The following is a 20963-nucleotide window of genomic DNA, read 5'->3' as shown; positions in this document are numbered from 1 at the left end:
TTTAACTTGTCATTATTTATCTTCAGTATTTGTCTTCAACGTGGTTTGCTGAATATCCCAGTTAATATGGGTAAAGGAAAATAATACAACAGTGATATGGTAAATTTGTTTACTAATTCAGCTGGAAAAAAAAGGAATGAATAAATGTTGGTTGACCTGAATGGAGAGGAGGCATTTGCTTGGATGGTAGTGAGGGTAATTTGAGCTAGATGTTAGGAAGGACTCCCTAACTATAACAACTGTGAGACAGTGTTTGTGATCACGGGACTCTTGAACCTATAGTCTCATTCTGCAGATATTTTTAAAATAAACAATGAGTATTTAAGTACTATCTTTTTTTTTTTTTTACCATGATTGAGTAGATAGGCAGTATCTTATGGCTGTCTTTTGAGATTTTCAACTTTTGTAATCCTTTCCATTTTTGTTTATGTTTAAAATTTAACTAAAATAGAAATTTTGAAGAAGTTTAGCAGTTACATGCAATCTTAGTCTATTCAGGGTACTATATCAAAAATACCATAGATCCGGTGGCTTAAACAATTTATTTCTCACAGTTCTGGAGGCTGGGAAGTCTTGAGATCAAGGCAGCGTCAGATTCCATGTCTGGTGATCGCTGGCCTCTTGGTTCACAGATGGCCTTCTTTTCTCTGTGCCCCTGCTTGGCAGAAGGGGCTGGGGAGCTCTGTGGGGCTTTTTGTTTGTTTGTTTTAATAAAGACATTAATCTCATTCATGAGGTTCTACCCTCATGATTTAACCACCTCCCAAAGGCCCCACCTCCAAATACCATCTTGGAGATTATGACTTCAACAAGTGAATTTTGAGGAAACATTGTGTTTCCATTGCGCATGCTCACTGTAATCAGTCTAGTAATTCAGAGGTCTGTAACACAGAGTTACCGCCTTTTCCCTAGCCAGTCTCACTCTTTAGCAGTAACCAGCATTAAGGATTCCGTAGGTATCTTTTCTCACAGTTCTCAGTGCCCATACAAACACATGGACGTTGGTGTTTATATGTGAGCACAGTACTGCCTACTGGTTATTCACCCCAGGGGAGCAGAATACTGTGTACTAGTATCCTGGAAAGACTCCAAACACTTCTTTTCATTGTGCCTGGTTATTGGAGTTGCAAGGAAAACAACACAGCCAAGCAGTGGATGGAACAACGCTTTACTTACAGAGAAGAGACTGAGCAGGATCAATGTCAAGAACGTGCCTCCCTCCCTCAGAGCCAGCAGGCCCCCCACCCCGCTGCGCCCACTGCCACTGACTCAGGGTGTCGGCCATGTGCAACCCTCTTGTTTATTTCACCATGACCAGCAACCCCTCCCTTGAGTCTGAAATACTGAAAGCCAGGGTGTGCCTGATGGCCAATGGTGTGCAAATTTAGGCAGAGCAAAAGGGCACTTCGTGAGCCTAAGATTAGGAAAGATAATCGCCCACAAGATGGTAAACCCTGGACAGGCTAAGTGGGGGTCCAAACACTGTATGCTTGAGACTGCCTTTCCCAGCAGTTTTTATTGCTTTCCCCAATGTAGCATGTGTAAACAAAACAGAAGCCACTTGCTTTACAGATTTAGCAACATGCAGTGAACATTCCTTCTGGTCACTGCATGTCAATCCAGTTCATTATTTTTAATGACTGAGAAATAGTACTCAATGTGGGTCTTCTGTCCTTATTTCAGCTCTTCCCCTTCTGATAGGTGGCCACATTTTTGTGTAGTTTTCTACCACTACCAAGAAGGCTGCGGTTAAGTTTTTAAAACCAGTCTAATTAGGTCTGCTTTTTTTTTTTCCCCTTTGAGATTATTTCTCAAGAATGGGATGGCAAGGTCAAAGGCTCTTCCAATCAGCAGCACATTCCAGAAGCCGATGATGAATTAGAGGACCTATTTCTCTGCAACCTTGCCAACACAGGCTGTTCTCCAACTTTTGCATTTTTGCCAGTCTCTCAGATGAAAAATGGCACACCTTTGCGATTTCATTTTGCATTCTCTTTATTCTCCTTACTTCTGATAAGGTTGTCTTTTCATATTTTATTTAGCCATTGCATTTTCTTGTATGTGACTTGCCTTAAATTTTTCTAATTCTTGCACATTTTATTTTTGCTGAACATTTCATAGTTCAGAAATGCATATTTCTATCTCCTTTAGCATTTATATTCCTACCCAGATTTCAGGAGAAAAAGAGATTTTCCTCTAGGGCATTGTCAGTAGCACCTGTTTGAAATGTTAAACATTTGATAAGCAAATCTGGAGAAATGTGGAGGATACTGAACTGATTGCTTAAAGGGGAAACTGTGCGGTAACTCTGGCCAGTGCTTTTTAAATGACCAGGCTTCTGACAAGAATGTACAATGGGAAAAGGCAGTCTTTTCAATAAATGCTGGAAAGGCTGGACAGCCACATGCAAAAGAATGAATTGCTTTCTTATAGCACACACACACACACACACACACACACACACACACACACACACATAAGCACAAAATGGATTAAAGACCTAAATGTGAGACCCGAAACCATAAATTTCCCTAAAGAAGACATAAGCAATAATCTTTCGGACATCAGTCTTACCAACATTTTTCTAGACATGTCTCCTCAGGCAAGGGAAATGAAAGCAAAAATAAACTACTGGGACTACACCAAAATAAAAAAAAAAAAACATTTGCACAGCAAAGGAAACCATCAACAAAACAAAAAGGCAACATGATGAATGGAAGAAGATACTTGCAAATGATACAGCTGATAAGGGATTAATATTCAAATATATAAAGAACTTATACAACTCAGTAACAAAAAGAAGCCCTCCAAAAATCTGATTAAAAAATGAGCAGAGGACCTGAAGAGGTATTTTTCCAAAGACATACAGATGGCAAACAGACAATGAAAAAAATGCTCAACATCACTAATCATCAGGAAAATGTAAATCAAAACCACACTGACATATGACCTCACACCTGTCCAAATAGCTAATATCAAAAAGACAAGAAATAACAAGTATTGGCAAGAATGTGGAGAAAAGAATGTGCTCTATTGGTGGGAATGTAAGTTGGTGCAGCCACTGTGAAAAACAGTGGGGAGTTTCCTCAAAAAATTAAAAATAGGGGCGCCTGGGTGGCTCAGTGGGTTAAAGCCTCTGCCTTCGGCTCGGGTCATGATCCCAGAGTCCTGGGATCGAGCCCCACGTCGGGCTCTCTGCTCTGCAGGGAGCCTGCTTCCTCCTCTCTCTCTGCCTACCTCTCTGCCTAGTTGTGATTTCTCTCTGTCAAATAAATAAAAAATATTTAAAAAAAATTAAAAATAGAAATACCATATGATCTAGTAATTCCACAACTGGGTATTTACCCAAAGAAAATGAAAACACTAATTTGAAAAGATATTCATTGCAATATTATTTACAATAGCCAAGATATGGAAACAACTCAAGTATCTACCAATAGTTGAATGCGTAAAGAGGATGTGAGGGGTGTGTGTGTGTGTGTGTGTGTGTGTTCATAAAAAAGAGCAAGATTTTGCCATTTGCAATGACATGGGTGGACCTAGAAAGTATTATGCTGAGTGAAATAAATCAGATAGAGAAAGACAAATATCATATGATTTCGCTTAATGTGGAATCTAAAAAACAAATGAACAAATGGAAGCAGAATCCTAAATACAGGGAACGAACTGGTGGTTGCCAGAAGGAAGGGAAGGGGCTAGGTGGAATAGGTGAAAGGGATTAAGAGGTCCAGACTTCCTTCCAGGGATGGGTCTAGCAAGAGGTCGCTGTGGCTGAGGTCAAAGAGGTTGCTGCCTGCATTCTCCTCTAGGATTTTGATAGTTTCCTGCCTCATATTTAGCCCTTTCATTCATTTTGAATTTATTTTTGTGTGTGGTGTAAGAAAATAGTCTAGTTTCATTCTTCTGCATGTTGCTGTCCAGTTTTCCCAACACCATTTGTTGAAGAGACTGTCATTTTTCCATTGGATATTCTTTCCTGCTTTGTTGAAGATGAGTAGACTATAGAGTTGTGGGTCCATTTCTGGGTTTTCTATTCTACACTTAGAGTGGTAAGCATAACTTAATGTATACAATTGTTGAATTACTAGGTTGTATGCCTGAAACTAATATAACACTACATGTCAACTATACTTGATTAAAAATAATAAATAAAAACCAGATGAATAAAAATAAATGAACAGGGCTCTGAGAATGGCTGAGGTATCAACAGACAGGGGTCCAAGCTACACCCCCCACCTCAGCCTCTTAACCCTCACAGTAGTCTTCATGTTGTGTAAGGACTAGAGAACTCTAAAAAGCTAAGGTCCATCTTAGGAGGACTTTCTTACTATCCCTTTCTTTAAATATGCTTTGGGAATGAAAGTTACATTTTTGCTGTGCTTCATGTTCACAGCAGATGTCTTCCATTGCAAAGTAATGGTTTTACTATTCTTCCCGAACTCATCGTAAAAGATAACCCTGCCCTTAACGAAGACCAGTGGGCAGTCAAGGAATGACAGAGGATGAGACTGTAGTTTGTCCAGCAAAGCTGTCTGCATGTATAGCTTGTGTCATCTTGCCCTGCTCAGGGATTGGAGGAGTTGAGAAACTGGTCCCAGACTGCTGACTGTATCTTGAGTATCTTAGGACAACTCACCAAGTCAATGATTATTTCTGATGGTGTAAAAAGAGTGGGAATTGGGGGGTGGGGAGGGGAAGAGAAGACATTTCTTCCTTTTTTTTTTTTTTTTTTGTACAGGAATGCTACTTTCTGTTGATGAGTTTGAATTCAGAATAATTTACTACCCTAGGGTTTTCTTATAATAATAATAAGGGAGACTTTCTCCCTTGCTCAAGGCAAAAATCTAAGGCTGGATATAAAATTCAGAGGTTTATCTTCTGTCCAGATTGGCTTCCCTTTTCCACATTCCCTGAGGGATAGATTTGAATATGTGTACATGGGGTGACAGAGGGTGAAGTGAGGGTGTGGATACAGAGAAAAAGATGATTTAAAGTTTAAGATGGTCTACCAATTTTTGGTTTGTCTATACACATTCCTGCAGTTTTATTTTTCCTCATGTAACATAGGTGTTTATGCAAAGAAGGAAGTTCCTAGAGTCTATCCATCATAAACTTAGGTGTGTTTTGTTTTTTCACAACTGTTTGTTTAGTTTTTTATTCACAGATTTGTGGCTGCTGTGACTTTATTTTTGGATTGTTTAGGTCAGAGTTCCAGATTTATCCAGTGTGCCTCTATTTTCTGTGGGTCAAACTGTGCCTTTAAAGAGTAGCAAATAAAGTTTTGAAATGGGAAGAATATGTCAGGTTCCTTAATCTTGTACTTGAAATGTAGGTGATTGGAGGAGCTGAGACTTGTGATAAGTAGTTTACATCTTTTAATTGAAAACTGGCTTAGTGTTTTTCTTATGGTTTTGAGTGTGGTTACTGAAATGCTCATAACTAGGAGAAGCCATTGGTGTGGATAAGGCCATGTGACCTCATGTGAAGAATAAAAGGTCAGGTCTGAGCAGCCTGCTCTTTGATTGTGCTTCAGGTTGGCTCCACTTGGAGTGAAATTCAGAAGCAGCCCCTGAAGGAACACATCTACCCCATCTTCTGTAAGGAATTTAAGCTTCTTTATTTCTGGCTTTTATTTCAGAAAACCTGATGTCTTCTATACTTGTTTACTTAATCTACTTATAAAACAGTTTTTAAAATTTTTTCTACAATATTCACAGTTAATTACGTTTTCTTTTATTGATATATTCTAAACAGTGTAAGTTAACGTGGAGATTGGAAAGTATAACACAATTATATCTTGGTGACATGAAGAGACACCTTTCTAGCACAAACAGTGCCAGGTATATATCAGTTTTCAACTTGCCAGTATGTTGGTTAAGTTTCTGCTCTCAGTGTCTATTACCAAATGCAAGACACATTCTGGCATCACCCATCATGTAATGAAGAGCCTAATTCATCTTAATCTTTCTCACTTAACTTATTGTAGCTTTTACAAAGAAGTAGACTTAGATGTAGACTTTCCAAGGTCTTAGGATTTGTTTTATCTGGGAATATAAAGGTCTAAAGTCTGGTAGAACATTGATAAAGTGAAGGCTAGCTTTTGGCTTAATGTATTCCTTGAAGGGACTAGATGCAGTAACAAAATGGAACCATAGTACCAGTACAGCTGATGTGTGCTGATTGTTAATTCTCTGTCATGTGTCATTTGCTACTCCTGTCAATGGCCATTACATTGATTGTAAGTTTTGGTCATTTTAACTTCAGCACTATGAAAAGAGAGATGCTCCCCTGACTAGGTATTAGATTTAATTTGTAGACATTTGAGAAGTACATATGGAAGGTGATGATGGCTTGTTAAATTATTCCACAGATGTTTATTGAGCATCTAGAATTAACAGTGCATACAGTACTTCATAATCCAGAGGAAAAGAAAGACAATGAATCATACAACTAAAATATAGTTTAAGTGCTACAATACCTTGAAGTCATCTAATTCTTTATTCTTCCCACTGCTCACCAAATAATCTTTTGCTGTTCACTTTGTTTCTCAAGTAGGTTTTGTTCTTAGTAAGTAAAGAGCACTGAATTTGCCAGAAGACATTTGGTCTACTTGGCAAGTCAGTCTCCCAGGAGATCTGTTAGTAGAAACTCATCTAAGAGGCTGACCACCACTATGTGAACTGGTGAAATAAAATTTCTGGACCTAACACCCCACAGATGACAGTTTAGAATATAACATCTCTCAGCTACGCAACCAAACTGGGATTGCCAGCCCAAATGACCAGCTGATCTTACGCAATAATTGAAGCTGTGTGTGTCCTAATACAATGACATTTTCTATAGTTAGCCCAGTAAAATGTCCTAATGCAATGTGTCCTAGTGCAATGACATTTTCTGTAGTTAGCCCAGTAAAATGATGCCATGAAACAAGCCACTGGACAGTGCCACCGTGGCCATAGGACAAGCAGATTCTGTCCATTGCCCCAAATTCCCACAGTTCTCAGTGCCTTCAGGAACACCTAAAGGCATGAGTGGTGCATAAGACTCGTAAAGTCTTGGGTAGATGGGTCCAGTTCAGGCTCTCTGACATCAGTAGGAGTTCTTGTCAGACCTTAGGCAATAATTCAAGTTTATGTGCAAACCTAATTGGTTTGAGTTTCTTGAAGATAGCCTGCCTTCTGGGGCCATGTTCTTAAGCTTTATGCCATCTTTAGTATTCTGTTGAATTTTGGTGACCTTATCAATACACAATGAACCTGAAAATCTTATATCAATGGTATCTTTCCCCTTGCAGTCAGAAGACATTCACCTTGCATATATGGATAAATGAAAAATGGAAGGAAGTGTGTTTGTAGATCTCTATCTGTAATGTCACATCACTTCCATCTTTAGCCAAAGTTAGCTTTTGGCCAGTCACAGGTTTTTCTTTAGGGGATTAGAGTCAATTTTAATCAGCATCTAACTATGTGGATTTTTACCTAAGTAACATATTTGAAAAAAAAAAAAAGTGGAAGGATGAAGTATAAGAATTTAATTTAAGCTGCTACAACCTCAGAAGCATCTTCAAACAAAATACTTAGTAAAAAAGCATAAAATCTTATTTTATACTTAGTATAGTCTCAGACTGAGCATTACAAATATGACTTCTTTTTTTAGCTACATTATTAAATGAAACCAAAGCTTTAGAAAACAATGCTATTAATAGTGGTGACTCATATGTTCTTTATATTTTAAGAAGGACAGTAAACTTTACAGGACAGAGTCTGAAAGATTTTCTTCACAAAATTGCTTAACTATAATTATGGTAGTATATAGTATCATGTGTCTTAAAGCAACTTATAATGCAAGTTGTAATATAGATTATACTCTGTACAATATGTAGTAGTAATTTATATATAGTAAGGTATATAATGACATATATAGAATGCAAAAAAGTCAACATTTTAGATCAGTTTAAGGCACACAACATGTTACTTATTCTCCTAGTGTTGTTGGCAACTTAGTAGTATTCTTAGAAGGGAAACTGAAGATGAAGGGGAGAGAAGATTTTGAGGGTGAAAGAATGGCATAAAAGCATAGGACTGAATAGAACGTAACCGAGGGACACGGCGTATGGCAGCCTGGCTCGTTACAAGGCCTTCCTGGGACAATCATAGCCAGGCTAGCTAGCATCCTTACTTTCAGCCAGCCACGGGAGGTTTTGGATGCTCGCATAAGAATTTTCAAATTTAGGCTGGAAGCAGTTCCATCCGTTGAATATTTTTTGAACTGAATTTTGACAAGATGAAAGTAATGTGTTCAAAATATTAATTTGAGTGTTGTGTAGATTCGGTTGTGTTGAAAGAGTGCAAGCAAGGTGATAAAATTCAGCTAAGACTGTAGTACTCTTAAGTGTATAGTGATAAAAGCCTAAATCACTGTCATAGCAATGGGAGTTTTTTTTAAAGGATAGACAAATAGGACACATAATGAAAAGAAAAGGGAAGAGCATCAAGAGGACTTGATAGTTTGACTTTCTATCCAACGGGATTGATTCAGCAAGCATTAGTTGAGCAGTGCCTGTATGAGAGATTTGGGGAGATGAAAGCCCACCCTGGACTCTTCCCAGTGCTCGGTAGTAGGAAGACTGCATGTTTTAAAGCTACAGACCTTGGCCTTCAGTAAACCTCAGTCTTACTGAGCAGATTTTATGGAGGTTTTCCTGGGATGGGATAGAGAGACATTTTAGTTCCTGTCTGACTTGTGCATGAGGTGTTGTGGTCAAGTTGAGAAAGTGTGAACTCTGTAACCTGATAGATTCGCCTTCAGATCATAAGTTCCTCACTCATCAACCATGTGAGATTGGGTTAACTATTTGACTTCCCGAATAATATTTCTTAATTTGAAAAATGATAAAATACCACCTGTAGAAGATGATTCCCTATATATCTTGCATTTCTGCCTGTCTTGCAAACAGAGATGCTGATGGCCTTTTTTCTGGACAATCTTTTCAAGAATATTTGTACTGGATAGGCTTTGAAAATAGAAATCGTGTCTCTCCAGAGCAGAAGGCAGGTTTGGATACTGTCCCACAGAATAAAGATGGTGTCTCCCTCCACGGCAAATATCGGGCAAGTTTGCTAACTGCCCATTATAAGATTTGGATTCCCTGAGAAATTCCCAATGTTGTTTAGCTGTGATGCAAACCCACTGTATGAGCATTTTCCATCCATGCACCTCCACGTCACCCCCATGGGACTTAGTGGCAAGGGGCACAAACCAGAATGTGATGTTCATGCTGCCTACTGTGCTCTAAGCTTCTGATCAGGAGCCTTGGGTCTTCTGCCAGCATCTAGGAGACTAGCAGCCTAAGTCTTTAGGTTATGAGTCGGATAATATCTGAGACCTTCTATCCCAGTGCTATCTGCCTAATGTGTTTCTGGGGAGGATGTGGCAAGATAAACTGTGTCACACCTGCCATATACCATGTGGTTAGAAAGAAAGCGTTTATTCTCCTTCTTCCCTTAAGAGAGTAATTGGCCGGCTGCTGAGAGAAGGTTCTCACTGTGACAGCAGCATTTAGTCCTTTTTAAATACGGTTTCAGTGTCAGGGCACACCCTTTGTGTAGTCTCGGGACATATTTTGATGTGATTCTGTGAGAGGAACCCCAAAAATGTTTGAGAACAGAAGATGAGTCTGCTGCCTGGTTGCAGTTAACAGTCCGATGTTCTTCACCAACTTCTCTCAAGGCCAAGAGGTGACACAGGGAACAGCAGGAGCAGCCTGATAGCGATTCTGTGTATAGTTTATTAGGACTGAGCTGGGACAAGCAGAGGTAAATATGGTATGTCTACGATAGTCATCTCTGAGGAAGGAAAAGGGATGGGGCATGGGGAGGAGGAGAGAAACTACTGTCTCTCAGAGAATCCGAGGGAGAAAATGGGAGAAATTGTCCCTGTGAGAAGAACTGATTGTTCCCAACAGGGGCTGGCAGAGGAGAGAGTATCACCCTTGCAGTGATTTGAGTTTCTCTAGTCACTTCTGCACGCGTGAGTGTGACATTCAGGTGATTGATCCTAAGTCACTCTTTGAGAGACATCCTCTCATGGGTATCTCTAGGCATAGCTTGTACACTCTGCTCGTAGCTGTGGTCCGCCCTTACATCATCATGCCGGGAATGCAGGGCTGGCAAGGTGAACAAAACTGGCTTTCTGGCATTCACTAGCTTACATTCTGGTACAGGAGATAAGATACGAAGTGAAATGGACTCAACCCAAGGGGGACAATAGCGAGCGCCTGAGAGTGGTACAGTGTGATGATGAGACCAGTGCTGACAGCATTGCCAAGGGAGAGAGTGGCGCCAGAGCCCTCGTGGTCTTCAGAGTCCCCTCTAACCCCCCACTCCAGGCCCCTCAGTCCGACCAAAGATGGCAGCATATAGTGCAGAAAGCTTTTACATCCAGAGGGCGGGAAGGAGCAGGCAGGCCCCCTTGGCTGTAGCCCAAAGTCAGTAGGAACCTGCATAGAGCTGCTGCTGGACACTGCTGAGAACTTCCTCCAGGCTCTCAGAATCTGCCTCATCTCTGACCCAGCTTTTCTTATTTTCCAGACACAAACTTAAACTGTGATACGGACTTTACCTGTGTCAGACTAATTGGAAAACAGCCTAACCTGTTTTAGACACTTTCCTTTAGGCTTATCCTCTGGCAAGCCCGCCACCACCCATGGCTACAGAACAGCATGGAACCGTGGTTCTGACTTGGCCCATGCTGTCAGGAGGTGCTAGCTGTGAAGATCCAGGCATGGTGAGCCTGGCCCCAAACACTGGAGCAGAAAACACTCGCCTCTCATTTCTCAGGGCAGGAAAAAAGAACACACTTCTAAAGGCAAGCCCGAAGTTGTGGGGTAGACTACTCAGGACACTCTAGGAATACAGTCTTAGACCCTCAACTCCAGGAGACTCCTGGTTATCCTCTACGGTATACTCACTGTAGTTCCAGAAGTGTCTCTAGCTCTTTGGTTTAGCCCGGACTCCTGTGCTTTTCTCTGGGCCTGTATGATATTTCCAGATAAGCTGTGGAAAAGCCAAACCTTATGGACCAGATCTGCCTTCAGAATCCAAATAAAGACCCTAATCCAATAATTGATAGTTACAGTTGCATCTGTTTGAGAGAATCCTACTGCCTGGAACAGTGCTGCTGGGTTTGTAAGTTCTGGGTTGGGTGTGGCTGAGTGACTGTTGCCCACCCTCCCCCTGAGCCCCCCACCCCCCACCCCCTAGTGTGAAGGGGGCGGAGCTCTGGATTAGCAGAGTCTAGCCTCCTAGACCATTGATCTAGAGAAGATCTTAGAGACTCTACAGATGATGGAGTGACATCAGGTTTAGAGGAAGCTGGGGGCAAAAATGACTTATCCAACTTTTAATTAAAATTTTTTGAGGTCATTGACTGCAAATCATTAACATTATGGAGCTAAAACTTGGTAGAGTTCATAATGATCTCTTTTCCCTGAATTTGATTATATTATTGTCTCTGTTCAATTCAAGAGTTTGTGTATATGAAAAAGAGAAAGAGACGTTTAGACTAGCTCAAATGAAAATGAGGTTTATTTTCATGATGAGGAGGAAGCTCAGGGAAATTCAGAAGTCCAACAACCGGCCTCAGGACAGGCAGGTTTGTAAGTTCCGTGAAAGCAAAGACCTGCACAGCACTCCGTAGGTGTTCAATAAATCTTTGTGGAATGGATGATGAATAACAAACACAGGCAGCTGTGAGGAAGACTTAGGCCCACATTCTACCAGTTCTGCTGGTACCTGATTTAACCTTGATCCACCAACCCATCCATTGTCTCATGGTTTAAAATCTCAAGAGAGGAATCCAGAGGCTGCCTCTGAGTCAGGCATTCATCCTAGCCCGTGAAGCAATGGCCAGAAAGGGTAGTGCTGTATGAACATAGAGCTCCTTCTAGGGAGTGGACAGAAGGATAAGCAGAGCATGGTGTCAGGGTTCAATTTTCTCTAGAACATTCACTTTGTGTTTGCGCACTAGCTATACTGGTATTACTGAAGGTACTTACGTGAGTGACTAGTCTCTGCGGTGAAATTTTTCTCACATCTTGAGGACAGAGTAGTAGCTTCTTTTTTTTTTTTTTTTTTTTTCTTTTCTCTCAGAGCACTTGAATTTTCTAAATCTGATCAAGGAAGAATTCAGTCAAGTGTGACCAGACTGAGGGCTAACCAGTGTTAACCGATTATTATTTACCAGGCATTGTGCTAGTATTTTGCAAAACTGTAACTCCTAACAACCAGCTCTTGTGGACAGACATTATTATCCCTGTCTTACATCTGAAAAGACCAGGTTTCAGACTATCATGGTCACAGAGTTGAAAGGGGTGGAGCGGGTTCTTCCTAAGATTTGTTTTCCCCAAAGAGGTCTCTTCCCAATAGACTATATTCTTGCAATCACCTGATGAATCATTAATCAAACTATTGGGATGAATTTGCCAGGACAAAGTCTAGGCCATTCCACAAGCCATTAAATAGTTAGCTAGAGGAAAAGAGGCTGAAGGAGCATAACATGTATTTGCATGTGCCCCTGTGGATTAGATAGGGGTTTGGGCAAATCAGTTCCAGATACATTATAGGATCAGTTGGGGACCTTTGATATGGTCGGGTTTTAGATGGGATTTTAAAAACATGAGAAAGGAAAGTTTTCTGGGGCACCTGGCTGTCTCAGTTGGTGGACCTTGGTCCTGGGGTTGTGGGTTCAAGCCCCCACACTGGGTGTAGGGATTACTTAAAAAGAAATTTTTTTTTTAAAGTCTGGAAAAAAAATCAAGTTGCAAAATAGTGTGATCTCATTTTTAAAAAATATATATTTATTTAAGTAATCTCTACACCCAAGATGGGACTTAAACTCACAGCCCCGAGATCAAGAACAGCATGCTCTTCCAACTGAGAGCCAGCCAGGCACCCCGATCTCATTTTTAATTGTATGGATATATCTAATTATACGTATATATGAGATACATTCAATTTTATATGTATATATTCATATGTCAGATTCTTAAAATCTAAGATGTCAAAGATTTTAAGATACCTATTGTTTTATATCACTACGGGAAAAAATGCTTCTAATTAACGATAAGACACCATTGATTGTAAGAGGCATCCCAGTTTCAAAGATATTAGCATGTGGGGGAAATGTGCTGTAGATACAGGAAGAGATCTCAAAGACGTACTTGAAGATTTTAGGAGTGCCTGGGTGGTTCAGTGGGTTAAGCCTCTGCCTTCAGCTCAAGTCTTTAATCATGACTTGTCTTTGTATGCAAATTTCCTACATGCCATGCCTTCCCTGCTCCATCCTTCACCCCCACTCCAGGTCTAGAGGAAGGTGATCTCACCCTTGGCAGAACCAGTTATAAAATCTATTGGCATGTCATGCACCAGGGTTCAAGCCTTGGTTTTATGATGTGGGGGTGTAAAGCTCCCATTATTCTTCTTAGCACTTGAGGCCACTGCCAAAACTGCAGGGCAACAGGAAAAAACACATTTAAAGCCTTATATACTGGTTCAGTAATAGGCCGGATCCACATTGCTAGTAAATGAATGGAAAGCGTTCAAAGATGGAGGTGCGTGAGAAATCATATTTAGGTTTTGGTGGTGGGTTTAGTAAGTGTGCAGAAAGGATTCTAATACATAAACTTGTTTTATTTATATCTTTAATTTCCTCCTGGAATTAATATGTTCGTTTTTTGTGCTCTTTAAGATAACCATAAATCCAACAGTGAGAGTAGCTCAGTAGTTTTTCCCAGAGAGAATAAATGGAGATATTTTGAAGTTTTATGGGAAAAGAATGCCTGGAGTTATTTTCGCCAAACATCATGATGAAAATATAAGTAAGTAATAAGCACTACAGTCTTAGATTTATTATTTAAACCAGAGTGAATTTTCATTTATTTTATTGCACTCTTTCTTTTTATTAAGTCCTGAAATAATTTTATATTCTTTTTGAAAATACGCACTTTTCTTCCTTTGTTTGGTTCCACAGCCATATTTACTCCTTAATTCCTTAGTATGGATACATACACACATATATGCAAGATTATCTTATCATTTAAAAGAAATTCGGCAACTTTTATATATTTGCCAACTACACAGGATAGGTCGTTCATCTGAAATCATGGTTTGTAGGGGCACCTGGGTGGCTCGGTGGGTTAAGCCGCTGCCTTCGGCTCAGGTCATGATCTCAGGGTCCTGGGATCGAGTCCCACATCGGGCTCTCTGCTCAGCAGGGAGCCTGCTTCCCTTCCTCTCTCTGTGTGCCTCTCTGCCTACAGAGAGATCTCTCTCTGTCAAATAAATAAATAAAATCTTAAAAAAAAAAAAAAGAAATCATGGTTTGTAATCATTTTAACTCCTAGCCGTCTGTACTGTTTTAATCACGTGCTTGAAGCCATGACCTACTCCACTGGAGAGCTCTACAGGATGCTTTGAAAATATATTGATACTGGGGCGTCTGGGTGGCACAGTTCGAACCCCCTGTAGGCTCTGTTCTCTCGGTGTCTGCTTGGGACTGTCTCTCCTCCCTCTGCCCCTCCACCTGCTCTCTCGCTCTCTCTCTCTCTCTCTTTCTCTCCCAAATGAATAAATAAATCTTAAAAAAAAGAAAGTATATTGATGCCAGTGGGCGATCTCTCCTCAAGGTGGAAGAAGGTGTTTTAATTCTAAGCTCGTTTCTTGATTTGTACTCGCCAACATTTGTCTACTTTATTTCACATAGTTGTAGGACAGGGAAGGACATAGGCCCTGGAGTCAGACTATCCTGCCTTAGAAGCCAAGATTTGCAAATGAGTCAAACCTTGAACCCAGGATCATAAATGGGGATCTGCCTCAAGAAGGCTGGTACCAGCCCACAGTTCCTTCTCTGCTGGGTCTGCTTCAGTGGATTGTGTCATTCAGCCCTACAAGTGGGACTTGAATGAGCCATTGTGGCCAGTTGTAGGATTGGCGAAAGCAGGCATGTGGTAGCATTTGACAGCTACTTTGGGACCTGCCTCCTTCCAAATGCTGTGCCTGGCCAATGGAAAGCACAATTCCTGCATGACAGTCAGAGCTGTGGATATTTGTTTACTGTTATTAAAAATGTTTATATATTTTATTGCTTATAAATGAAAGTAAAATGTCTGTCTTTAGGTGCAAAATACTCCTATCACAGGATCACAAAATATATTCACACTATGTTCTTTTTTCTTTGGTGAGTGAGCTTGAGCAGGACAGGGGGTGGGGGGACAGAGGGAGAGACAGAATCCCAACCAAGCTTCATGCTCAGCACAGAGCCTCACCTGGGGCTGTATCTCATGACCCTGAGGTCATGACCTGCACCAAAATCAAGAGTTGGATGCTTAACCGACTGAGCTACCCAGGTGCTCCCACACTGTCTTGGTGTACATATGTGTGCTCCTTTTTTTTTTTTTTTTTTTTAAGCTGATCTGGGTAGGAACCCTTCAGCTTTGGGCGGTGGAGAAGAAAAATAGGGTTAGTCCATTCCAATGGAATAATTTTAAAAACCCCTTTAAATAATACTCATTTCATCAGTTAAATTGCCCTCTACCTCAGAGTTCTCCGTTTTCAGCCCCCTCTTTCCCTTGTCCTGAATAAGGAGGTAGCCAGTATGTGGAAACAGGAAGGGTCCGTATAGTGTTTTGTATTCTCTGCTGTCCCGTCAGCTGGGACCCTGATGTCCTCTGATGCTGACATTTTCTGTGGATATTATTCAGGAGCTTGTCTCCATGGGGTTTGGGCCCAGTAGCTCTTACAAGCTGATTCAGCCTGAGTTTGGTTCTCGTTGGTGGCAGATTGTCTCCACCTCCTCCATCCAGACCTCTAGTCAAGGCGAGCAACTCCAGCCCCAGCTTCAGGGAAGCCAACCCCTTACCAAGCTGACACCTTCCCTGAGTGGGGTATTCTAGACCCCGTGCATGGTTAACTGACTACAGAAGTGTGAATCGGGCCCAGTCTCCCGGCGTCTGTTCTTTTACAAGGATGTGGCTACGTTCCAGGTTCATGTGGGATGGCCTAAAAGAGATTTTTTTCCAGAGCCCAAAAAGGAGATTGGGACAGGCTTCCTGTACCAGCCAGAGACCAGAAAGAGGCCAATGAATGGCATGCTCAAAAGGGGTGCCTCATTCAAGGGAGTCCAGGGAAGGGACTGTTGGAAAGATAGGAGGAGTTAAGGGAAGCCAGAAGGGGCGTTGAAGTACCTCAGAAGGACAGTGGCAGGAAGGCGCTACAAGCCATAGGCTGGAGGAGGGGCTCAGGTTCTAGGAGCTTGACAAAGGTGAGCTGTAGAAGAGGACGATCTAATAGGATTGTGGGCTTTGGTAGTGAAAAAGCTGAAAGGGGCAGAGCAGCCTGGCAGAGAGGGAGGCAGTGCCTACCCCTGTCTTCTGCTCTCCAGTGTCCCTCTGGGGCTCCCCACTGGCCACTAAAGGGTAAGGGAATCATATTGATGTCATCCGTAGGTCAGTCTCCCAGGGTGCAGAACAGAGTGGAGAAGAGGAAAGAATGGGTTCGCAGGGGGCACACAGAATCTCCATCTTTCTGGGCCAAAGCCCAGCAAGAAAGATTGAACATACGCATCTTACAGCATCTCTCTCCTTCTCCCTTCCCTCTTCCCACCATCCCCCAGGATAGAACAGGAGACACATGCGTCCTTGGTAAATCCTAATACACTGTGTATTAGGGAAACTCCCTGGCCCGGATGTCCTGGGCTTGGCTTCTGATATATGAAGAGGGAAATAAAAATATAAAGAACTTCCCCTTCTTAGAAAATTGCCTATTTTGCAAAACTTTTGCCTTTCTGGCAAATCTAGTTTCAAATGCCAACAGTTTAAATACGAGTCTTTTTTGTGTGTTTTTCTTGCTCCTCTGCCTCACTTCAGACAGGTGGATGCCTTGGTTAGGATTTCCTTGCTAGGAAAATCCTATATTCTTGCAGAGGCAGAAGAGAATATAAAGATTTTATTTTTATTATTTATTTGACAGAGACACAGAGAGGGAACACAAGCAGGGGGAGTGGGAGAGGGAGAAGCAGGCCTCCCGCCAAGCAGGCATCCCGATGCAGGGCTCTATCCCAGGAGCCTGGGATCATGACCTGAGCCAAAGGCAGATGCTTAACAACTGAACAACCCAGGTGCCCCAGCAAAAGAAAATATAGCACATTAATATTTTTTAAAGATTTATTTATTTCTTTTAGAGAGACAGAGAACAGGTGGTGGGGGGGCGTAGGGAAAGTGAGAGAGAGTCCCAAGTAGACTCCATGCTGAGCACAGAACTCAACGCAGGGCTCGATCTCCGGACCCAAGATCACAACCTGAGTGGAAACCAAGAGTACGCCACTTAACTGACTGCACCACCCATGGGCCCCAACGTGTTAATATTTTTTAAAATGAGTTCTCCAAATTTCACCAATATGCTGGTCTGGTCTCACTTCATGAGGTCTATGTTCTTTTCCTTGGAAAGAAGTTATCTCCTGGACACGAGGCCCTGCATTTCCCTAAATTCACTAGAAGTTTCCCATCTCAACCTATTATCAACTAAAATGGATTTCGCATTACTGCTTTCTTTAGAATATAGGAAGATACTAAAGATATCTGTTGTCTTGAAAGGTCTAAGTAGCTAGAACTGCCATCTGTTCCTGGTACATGTCCTCTCACGCTGCCAAGAGAGGGGAAGATGGAGAATTTGCACACTAGCTAGGTTTAAGCAGTACTTACTCCATTCCTGGGCCCAGCTGAGTTAGGGAGCCAGAGTATTTTAGAGGTACCTACCATGGCTCTTCTTGCTCCCTAACCAGTAGGGTGGGGGCAGCCTACCTTCTGCGCCCATCTCTTAAATTGTGTTTGGAATTGAAGGATTTTTTTCCCCTTAATATAGATTTATTTATTTGTTTGTTTGTTTATTTGAGACAGAGAGAGAGAGAGCGAGAGAGAGAGAGACATGTGAGTGGTGGGAGGGGGCAGAAGGAGAGAACCTCAAACAGACTCCCATGCTGAGTGTGGAGCCAGAGGTCGGGCTCGATCACAACCTGAGCTGAGACAGGAGTCGGTCACTTAACCAACTATGCCACCCAGGTGCCTCCTCCTCCCTCCACTGCTATTTCTCGATGTACACAGTTGTTCTAGGACTTTGACTGAAAATACAACAGCCGCATGTAAGTATAAATATTGACTAGCAGAAATAAATGACAGTATTTCCCCCCTTTCAGTAACCTACTTAACATTATTTTACTGAGTCCTCAGATAGTCTCATAGGTGGCAGGTGTCTGCATAGAGCTGATACAGTCTTTCTAAGGGATCATTAGTAGTGTTCAAAATGTCCATATTGTTTGATTCTGGAATCCAGTGTATAGGAAATCATCAAGATTTTGCCTAATGATTTTACTAGATGTTCACTGTAGCTTCCCGGTAAACAAGGTAGGTTGCCAATCATCCATGAGGCAATATACTGTGTAACCATCAAAAATATGTGAATATGGCTATGTTTTTAGACATAAAGGGTATTCATGATATTTTGTGGAATAAATCAAGTTCACAACAGTAAATACAAATATAACAAGAAAATGTATACATATGCATAGAAGAAATGATCAGAAAGAATGGACCAAACCGAGAGTTATTTCTGGGTAGTATCAACAGTCATTTTAATCAATAAGGGATACTTTTATTTTTCTGTCTTCTACAATGAACAGGTATTACTCGTGAAAAAGAAAATTATTTAGCTTTGAAACTGGCCTCTGGAATAGATAGGTGGGACAAGAATCTGATGAATTTGGATCGGCAAGAGGCCACTTTCACTGATGTGTGTTGGTGATCATCAGTGACGCAACTGTTGACTCAGACAAAAGGAGGGGGTACAAGGGACTCAGGAGTGGGGCCCGCTTGAGAAGAGCTTTGCAGATTGGTTCGTATTTTTATGCTCTTTACCTAGAATGTCCTGATACCGAAGGATAATTATCTACCTTTCATTTTGACTTTAGATAAAATCGGTTTTTAATTTCTTTCTCAAATAATAATCTCTAGACAAAAGAATATGGACAAAATAAGTTTAAAGTGTAGAAGACACTCATACACAGAAATCCAGTGTCCCAGAAATGGAGCATTCCCATTAGCCCTGTAGAGATTCTTTGTAAGTTCCCTGTTCCCATCTACACCCACTCTGCCTCAGAGAAAACTCTGGACCTGAATTATTTTTATCACTGTCTTGCTTTTCTTTATAATTTTATTTCTAAACAATGTTCTATTTAGTTTTGCATATTTTTGGTCTCCGTACGGGTGAGGTTAGTTATACTTTATTATTCTTATGCAGCTTGTGCGTTTCACTCAGTATCTGGTTCCGGAGTTTCCTCCATGTGGTGTGTGGCCGCAGCTCACTCACTTTACTGTCGTCAATCGTGCGAGCATAAATCAACGTGGTACACTTGTGCATTCTCCTGTTGATGGGCTTTGGCATGATTCACAGTTTTTGAACCATGAAAATTCTTATTGATGGCCTTGGGCGCTCACGTATGAGTGTCTCAGGTATATCGTATATCGATCATGTTAGATTATTTTCCAAGTTATTTGTCTCTCTTTATATTCTTGCCGGGAGAGTTTGAGAGTTTCTGTCCTCCATGTAGTCATCAACATTTGATAATGTCAGACTTTGAACTTTTTACTAATCCGATGTTTGTGAAGTGATTTAATTTGTATTTCCCTGAACATCAGTGACATTCAGCATGTTTTCTTGGGTAACCATTTGTGATTTCTTCCTATAACATATCCGTTTTGGGTCTTTTGGGCTATGTTACTGGTAGGTTATTTCCTTTTTTTTTTTTGTCTGGTTTGTAAGAATCCTGTTTATTCTGGGACCACATCTTTTGCTAGTTATGCATATGGGAGATATCTTATAATTTTCCATTTGGTGTGTGTGATGAAGAGACATTTGTCCTTTTATTCACCTTTTTTCATGATTTGCCTTTTTTGCATCTTGTTTAAGAAGTCCCTTTCCACCTAGAGGTTCAAAAACCCTACTGTCTTCTAAAATGCTTATAATTGGGGCACCTGGGTGGCTCAGTGGGTTAAAGCCTCTGCCTTCGGCTCAGGTCATGATCCCAGGGTCCTGGGATCGAGCCCCACATAGGGCTCTCTGCTCTGCAGGGAGCCTGCTTCCTCCTCTCTCTCTGCCTGACTCTCTGTCTAGTTGTGATTTCTGTCTGTCAAATTAATAAAATATAAAAAAATAAATAAAATAAAATAAAATGCTTATAATTTAATCTCTGAGAATTGTGTGAAGGTGTCCAATTTAGTTTTTCTACACGGATAACGACTTGTTCTGGGACCGCTTACTAAAAGGTCTTCCTTTCCCCACAGATGTATATAAACGCTAGCTCCTTCATAGCTTGTGTCCTAACCGAAGCTTCCATTTATATGATGGCCTGTTTGCTAGGTCCTTCAGAGAATGTATGTGTTTGAGTTATCCAGATGCCAGGGGAACATCTGTAGGGAATGTCTTTTTTTTTTAATAAAAAGGCATTTTTCTCACATAACAAGTTAGAAGTGGTACTGTTCAGGGTCATTGTGTGGCCCAGTGATGTCCTCAAGAAGCCGGGTGCTTCCCTGTGTCCCTCCACCAGCATCAGCTTGTGATGTCTCCTCACAGCTGCTGCTGCTCCAAGTTTCATATCCACACGATTTCCATGTGCCAAGTGGAAAAAAGTTACAGTGCTGCCTTCTCTCCAGCTTCTTTTGGACCACCCACGTAGTGTGCATTCGGCTCACACGCAGTCCTGCCAGGGTGAGGAGCCTCAGGGAGGAGTGTTTTGTTGCCCATTCAGTGCTGAGGGTCAAGGCTGCTTGCCTCCCAGATCCTTGTGGGCAGCAATGGTATTGATTTTCAGGTTCACCTTCCTCTCAGGGTGCAGCCCTGTGGGGATGCAGATCCTCT

The 20963-nt window shown here is 41.4% G+C and overlaps 1 protein-coding gene across 6 annotated transcripts in view; it reads left to right on the top strand.

The window, feature by feature from the left end:
- The window catches only part of TPD52L1 (TPD52 like 1), a 105781-nt gene that overhangs the window by 42515 nt on the left and 42303 nt on the right, over positions 1 to 20963 (top strand). The window lies entirely within an intron of this gene.

Source organism: Meles meles, chromosome 5 (assembly GCF_922984935.1).
Source record: "Meles meles chromosome 5, mMelMel3.1 paternal haplotype, whole genome shotgun sequence".
Taxonomy (NCBI): Eukaryota; Metazoa; Chordata; class Mammalia; order Carnivora; family Mustelidae; genus Meles; species Meles meles.
The sequence above is the reverse complement of the archived record's forward strand: the minus strand, read 5'-3'. Positions and strand labels throughout refer to the sequence as shown.